The following is an 8,606-nucleotide window of genomic DNA, read 5'->3' on the forward strand; positions in this document are numbered from 1 at the left end:
CAATGAGTCTTTCAATAGACATTATCCCGATCATTGCATAGGCTAACCAAGCAAAGTTGACGCTGATAACTTGAACCATGATGCTGACGTTGAGACTATCAATGAATTTTCGAACGGCAAATCCGATCGCAGCTAACACATCCATCAGTATCAGAACGCTGGTCAGAAACCTGCAACACCATAATTGAAACAATTATTCGGATCGTTATAGTAAGATAAAACCTGTGTTAATGACATAATGAGCCCTATCGCGCGATTTGTTTAGTTCTTCGGAATGCTTATAGCAATTGAAATATTCATTTATTAAATTGTAAGTATATTAGGCAAATAAAGAGACACAATCATGAAAAAATCACCATTGTTATCTTGAATGCCATTTTATTGAAACGTGTTATACCATTAAAACAAATGTATACCCGAAGGCCAAATTCGCGCGACACGGCTCAATCGAAATGATAATTGTTTTTATTAAGTTCGGGCCGTGGCGCACTTAGAAATTAATAAGACACAATATAAGTTACAATGATTTGATAGATGCAATTATTTATTTTAATGCATTATTATGCTAACTAGTTTTACTTTAATGATGAAAGCAAAAAAAGCACATCACTTGCATACATAATACTAGCCTTAAATATAAATGAGATGTTCGATTGATAGTTACGTGGCCACATAATACTCAGTTCAAAAGAGCGCCAAATATCGCTAAAATATCGTATCTGCACAACAACTTTTTTCCCATTTTGATCATTAAAGTCAAATAAGTTTAACATTATGATGCATTAAAATTGATACGCTTATTTTATGCATTAATCTAGACTTTATACCCATGACTCAGATGTATTCAAACTGACTGCCGGGTGTGGAAAATATCACATAATTATTCACAGCGTAGGATATATTTACGTAAGGAAAGTATTTTCCTTTTATTTCTAACATCATTTCCATCATTTGTAGCATACGTGCATGATAACTGAAACCGTTACTGTATGCAAAGTTAGTACGACAATTAAGATTGAAGAATAACGTTATGAATTATCAAGATTGTGATATTTAGAGAAGAAATAGGTTTTCTTTCGCCAGCTACTGAATAAAACTACTTAGAAAATAATATTCTCCCGCTTGGTGAAGTTTTCTCTCGGCCCAAAACGACACACACAAATTTAATTGGTGTAAACTGAATGTAATGTATAAACTATTTGTAATACAATTTTACTTTCAAGTGTCCCTCTAAACTGACAAATGACGCAAAAAGGATAAAGGATACAGAACCCTGAATGACTGTGAAAATGTTTTTATATTTAGTGACCAATAGGCCCATTGGGCCGGGTGTTATCTGTTTGATACTTAACTATTGAATTTGTAATATGTTTATACACATGTCACGGTAATAAACAATTTACTTACTTATTTAAGCATATCAAGGTCTGTCCACGCCTATTGGCTGCCATAGGGCTTGACCCTGCCGTGACGCCATTGAGACTTTAATTGTTTGTTAAATGCAACTAGTGACATGATATAGAAGTGACTGTCAATTCCAGATATTAGAATACTTGATGAAACAGACTGAGAGTGATCCGAATGCGATACTCAAGCCTTTTGCGAAGAGACATCTTGGTTCTTTACGTGATCGTTGAAAAAAAAACAATACAAAACGGATACAGCTTTTCTTGGTTTAATCAGTACTGAGTACGCAATTTTTCCAGTACTTTTAATACCGAGCGCTAGGCAAGGGAGCTACACAGAACATATCTTAAGGATTTTAAATATTGCCGTTATATTTCTCCACATCTTTCAAAATAAATTTACACCAATTCAATTTTCTGAAAGTAATTTTAAGAAGTCATGAAATAAGAAGATTTTGTTTTAAGATAACAAACAAAATAACATATAATATTACTCACTTTAATATGTAATCTATATACACATTTAATGGTTCAGATTTTACCCATCTAACTATGGTAGCGGCAAAGCGTTTATATGGATATGATTTTATTTAGATTGCATCGGCGTTTTAGAAACAGAAGACATTCTTGCCATTTTCTTTGGTCAAAATAGTTATTTGATTGGTAATAGCGAGGCGTTTACTTGGATATGATTTTAGTTTAGGTTCCAGCTGTGATCCAGAAACCACAAATTTCGCCATTTTCAGACATACATTGTATCGCGTCGTCCCCATAGCCCGGGAGGCCTCTGCTCGGCCGAGATACCTTCCCGGGGTCACACCGGGCCACTGCCTGCCTGCCTGCCTAGTACTATCGCGTCGTCCCCATAATTGATATGTAATAAAACTAGTTATTATTTAGTAATAATTTACCAACAATCCTTAGCGATCGCTCGGCAAATTCTGCCATTTCTTTATTCGGCGATCGCCAGTAATATTCGGTTTGTAGGTCCGTGATATTGTCAAGTATCTTATCGTACAATTATTTGTTGTTTTTTCATGTTTAAGAAACCATTTTTAAATTTTATGTTAAATATGTCACTTTGACATGTATCTTTTTTGAAAATCTTTATAGTTTTACAACGCTTTTTGTATGTCCTTTCATAATACGACTTGCGTTGAAATGCGTAACATGTGAAAGGGACTGTACTCCGTATGATTAAACAGCGGAAAAAAAGGAAATTGTCGAAAATTGACATAAACTTGGTATCGATGTGTACAATGCATTGGAACTTACTTACTGAAGTACCACATAGTTAACATATAATTTATTTTCGCATTTTTTTCGTATTTTTCCATTAAAAAATATTACTAGGTATTACCTAGTAGATTTCATTCCTTATGCGTGATTTTATCACGTGATATGACCATGTTAGGTATATACCTTAAATATTCCAACTGTTTGGAGTAAGCCTTCGTAGCACAGTGGATACAGCACTAGACTGCAATTTTGGCGACAACGGTTCGAACCCGGTCTCCGACTCGATTTTTTTAAATATATTTTGGTGTGTTTTTTTACAATTATGATATCAAAGAGTAAAACATTTTATTAAATAATTGTCCTGAGATTCGTTACAGAAAAAAACTTTTTTTGGTGCTAATCTGGTGTACAGTCCCTTTAATGTTTGACTGTTTATGTGAGATAGTTTATTTAAAAAATAACATTGATATAAATTTAAATTCTTTATGTTTTACGTTATTTCTTGTACGTTCGTTGATAATTTTTCTTCATTGGAAGGTGTAACATTTTAATTCTGATATTAAGGGCGTTTTGGTTGGCTATTCACTAGTTTTGGATTAACATCGGTTCCACGAACTTTGTGGATTTGTTGTTACAGTTTCAAATTAAATGAAAACCAGTTCTATCGTTTGTTTTTCGAAAATCTAAACTTTTTTTTAAAAACATTCGAAATCCACCTCCGAGGGCGGTTTTGTCGGTTCGTTTCATCTCTACAACTTTGAAAGGAAGCAAATGGTGGATAGTGATCAATACGTGTGATAAAACACCATATAGTGAAAAAGTCAAACGACCATCTGCGGTATCATTGTTTGAGATTCATTTAGACATAATGGCTACATGCAGAAGCTTCACGACTTCACGACACATGAAACAAAAACTTAAACTAGCATTATATCAACAGAAATGCATTGAATAACATTCGGAACTCCTAAGCCATTTTATCGAAAACAACCTCGGATGTATTTGGACGGTTTACATACTCAAAAAGCAGTACGTTTAAGTCCGCTGCAAGTAGATCGCGTAGTAATTTTATTTAGCAGTTAAACTTTATGACTTAACTCTTTGGTATCTGAATTATGTATGCAATATTATACTTCACAAGCAATCAATTTAAACTTATATCAATAAATACAACTTTAAAACACTGCATTTCATAAATGATATAATTCAAAATTTACGAACTGCTTCAACTGATGTACCGGCATACATCCGAGGTTGTTTTCGATAAAAATGGTCGAGAAGCTCCGAATGTTGAATGAAATACCTGGCGGTTTCAGGTGTTCTCTTGGTCCGGTTGAGTGCGACGAGGGCAAGCAGACTGAAGGCGATCAGCGGAATGTTGACACACGTGAACAACACCTTAATCCCCGTACTATAGGCAACCAAGCCAGACTGCGACGTCAAATTCACTGCCTCCTGAGATTCATTTATCAAAATCCGCGACCCGTTGTTGCCTGTACTGTTCATGATATACATGACCGACGTCTAAAATGCAACGTCTTAATCTTATTCTTAATAGGTCCACCTACGAAATAGAGTATAAACGCCTTTTCATTTGCAAAGGTTTTATAGTTAAATTAAATGTTTAATTGTATTCTGTTTTATAAGTTTAAGTGTTTAATTAAGACATGGCAGCTAAAAGGTCGGAACTAGTAACAATACTTTCATACAACCTAATTACAGCAAATATCGTTTTAATTCCAAACTGGCACTTCAAGATAATTCATACAGCTCGTAAATCCCTATTGTCTCGAATGATCTAGACAATTCAAAATAGTTATACAGAACATAAATATATATAATTACACTAAACTTTACAGATTTGTTTGTTTCATTTATGTTAAAGGCCATACACAACTGATGTATTGTTCTTACTTAAATTTAAGAATTTATTATCCTGTCAAAATGTTAAGGTTATTAACAATGTTGCTAGATTTATTTCCGATGCAATGAAATTTCGAGAGGAAAAACTCCAATTTTTGGCTGCTTCTTATTTTACTTAAATAATAATAATAATAGTAATGTCAAAAATATTGATTATAATTATAGTTATTATGAAAATGACAGAAATAACAATAATTAATCATGATAAAGTTTGTATGTCTCGTTAATTACTTAGTATATTGATTATTTCAATTGTCAATATATATACATTTTCATATGCATGTTATATTATATTTGTAATATTTGTTCATGTACGTTTGTGTCTTGGCCATATCGATATTTATGCAATGTGTAAATGGCCAAAGGCAAGATGCCGATTTGCCAATAAAACTTGTTCTAAGATAGCGAGCGATTTTGTCTTTGTGGTTTTGTTGTTAGCGAGGAAGCTGCTAATTTATAAACATTTTTAAGCAATTATTTCTTTTATGATCAAGACAGCAGCAAAGTTATGTATTTAAACACTTATTTGTGACTAATCATAATTTCACACTCTTGTTTTCTTAACATTTGGAAAACTTACGGGACATTGTCTTTCTTTCTTTTGTAGGCATGGCCAATGTACAAAAGGTCTTCTACCAACATTTTCAAGTGACACTCTTATTTAAAATCAATACATACACATGTAAGACAAACATAATTTACCTTTCATCTCGCACTGAATATTACATTTATGGAAAATAGATATTACTGATAACAAAATTATAAACGTGTATCTAATAGATGGAAACGCATTTTTTTTTAACTGATTGGTGAGTGCTTAAATATTTACTGTGATCTAATATCGTCTCATAAGTTAGAAATGTCGTATTTTCTGCACCTTTCTTTCAAATAAAACTCGGTATCCTTCATGAGAACCATAAATTCATCCGTTTTGGTAGATTTAATCATTTATATTAATTGTGTTAAACCTTATTTTGGAGTAAAAGGGCATCTTTAAACATTCCCCTACCAGAAGAACTATTATCTTTCAACCAATCACACGAATTAGACTAAATTCCTTCACCAAAATTGATAAGAACACCAAGCAATTTTTGTGACCGTGTTCATGAAGCTTCTTAGTGGAATTCTCAATTTTTCGAACTTTTAACAATTAATATTTTTTACAAAATTTATACACATGCCTTTATTTTCTTTGGATCATATTCTTGCTTTTTATATCTTTGGTGTGTAAACAGTGCATGGTTTCTATAAATTCAACTGTGAAAAAAACGTTTTTCCACTTAGATGAACATTTTTGATAAGATGCCTTATGAATATCAATATTACAACTAAACAACTATACAACATAGTCACCTAGCTATTAGATAAATCAACATTTCCCTTTTGTAAAATTAATTAATGTTCATAATGTTTCCAATGTATAACGGTATTTCTAGTTTATATGGCGTTCTATGAATGTAAATCATTCAGGTGTAAATAGCCTCCTAGCATTGACATACGTCTACGTTTCCATAGACATCTAATGTTACGTGAATGCAATATTTATATGAAAAACTACAGAAACAAGCTGAGTAGCCAAAAGTTTAAACATAAACACCGTTTAATGGCACAGGGTAAACGCCAAAGACATAGAACAACAGCACAAAACTCCACAAACAACACAGTGCATATATACAACAATATATATAAAAAAGGTATGTTTAACATGAATGATCGGGTACCGCCTTGAAACGATCAGTAAAATGTAAATTTACTAAGTTAACTTAGCGTTAAATGCATAACGCTAATTCACATTCCACGCCTCTTACACATATTTTTATTTCGCGTTACAAAGGTCTTCAATGCATAGCATTGGTTGTCCGGTTAGCGCAGTGGTTAGCGCGCTCGCTTCTCACCTATGCGACCCGGGTTCGATTCCCGGCTCGGACGCATGTGAGTTTGGTTCGTGGACACCAAGCCGGACAAGTGGATTTTCTCCTGGTTCTCCGTTTTTCCACACAACAGAAGACCACACTCTCGCGCAAAATCGGGCGAACGAGAGTGATTAATATAATGTTGTAATTACTTGTTTCACAACCGTTGCCAAATAAATATGTTTAAAATAAACTAATGCATAACATTAAATCGAATTTCCATGGCATCCAGTTCATAAAGCTTATTTTCGTTCCTTGGCAAAATATGAAAAGTTTGCAGGATATTAACTCATTGATGATTCCCGAATGACCCAAACCTACAGATAATTTGAACCTTTAGCCTAGTAGTAGTAGTAGAAGTAGTACTCGTAATGGTGTTGTTGTTGAGATGTTTTAGTGTTATTGGTCTTGAGTCTTAAAATTCAAGATACTATGCATTCTGACGCATTGAAATAGATGGCAACATGTCAGGCCTATAGTCAACGACACATTTTACATTGACAGATAATTTAACGGAAATAGGTCACTAATTGAGGTTTTTCAGAGGCATTTTGGCACTCAAGTCCCCAATTTACTGAAATGAATTGGGTCCATTACAGCAGGATTAAGCTAAGTTCACTATATTTGTTCTATTATTTGCGTAATATCACGGACCTATAAACCATGGATTGGCAACTGCCCGATATCGGTGAAACGATAAGAAATAATAATTTACCCACAATCCTTAACGCGCGCTCGGCAAATATCGGAAAATTCCACCGAATCTCCGGTTGGTGATCAAAGGCGGTTATTTCCGCAAGCTCTGCTGATAAATATTTTTAACACCGATCGACATGGCGCATGTAACATGTTTGTAGAGTGTCGTTATTGCATTTTCTCTAATTATCGAAGTATTAATCAGGACCTAATATGTTCCTGATGAAATTTATATTTAGTTTTAATTAATGTTTTCCTACATGTATGTATTCAGCCGATGTCGGTAGTCTCAAAAACGACCACACGGTAAGATATCGGAATGAAATCGCGCTGCACGCGTGAGTTTGAGCTTATCGCATTAACACAGATGAGATTTGCCAATACATGGTTTATAGGTCCGTGGTAATATTAACTTCCTTTAGAATTTTATAGATTATTAATTATCTATATGATTGTAAAAATTAACATTTTTTATTGATCAAAATCTAATTTTCGTATGACTTTGTATTATTTTGCCTAAGTGAAACAAACCTGTTAAGCTGAACAAGTTTCGAGAAACAGGGGCCGGTATTTATAAAACTTCTTAAGTCATTTCTTACCATAAGTTAATTTCCTAATATGTTTGTAGTCAAATTAAAAGAATATAAACATATATTATACCTTGCATAAATTTGTCCCTTCTTTATATATATAAATTTGATCGGTCCGTATATCACTGTATTTTTATGAAAATCCAGTTTTATGACGTCAGCGGTCCATATTATATTTTTGGTCGGTCCGGACCTCGCCAAAAATGTAACATGGACCGCTGACGTCATACGATTGGCTAGTGCGGCTTGCTATTTTCACAACGGCGAAAACTTGTCGCAAGTAAACATTATTAGGTTTGTTAAATAAAACACATCTAAATCGCTTTAAAAATATTGTCTTGTAATGAAAAGTGTTCGATATATTATAAGATATATAACACACCACTTCGGGCCATATGGCATTATAAGGACCGGTCAGTCAGCCCCCAAACGTGAACGCCTCGGTCCATATACATCTTTGCGGGCTGACTGGCCGGTCCTTATAATGTCATATGACCCTCAGTGGTGTGTAATATTTCTTAATTATTTTAAATCAAATGAGTGAAAAGAAAGTATTTCAGATATTATAAAGCGAACATATAAAGTGAGTTAGTTTACTAAGGAAAAGTCAATAAATTACTTAAGATGTTTTATGAATTCCGGACCTGAAGTTCAGGCTTAGGATAGCTGGGCTTGTTACTGCAGCTGAATTCCAATAGCAATGTTATAATTAAAAAATTGAAGCAATTTGAGAAAGTGTTAGCCTTGTTTCTAATGCATTTGGAATACATGAAAGATAACACTCCGTCGCCATGGCCTTACGAATAAGGGAAGTGTGTATAAGAAGTCATATTCGGCGT

This window comes from Mya arenaria, chromosome 16, assembly GCF_026914265.1.
Source record: "Mya arenaria isolate MELC-2E11 chromosome 16, ASM2691426v1".
Classification (NCBI taxonomy): Eukaryota; Metazoa; Mollusca; class Bivalvia; order Myida; family Myidae; genus Mya; species Mya arenaria.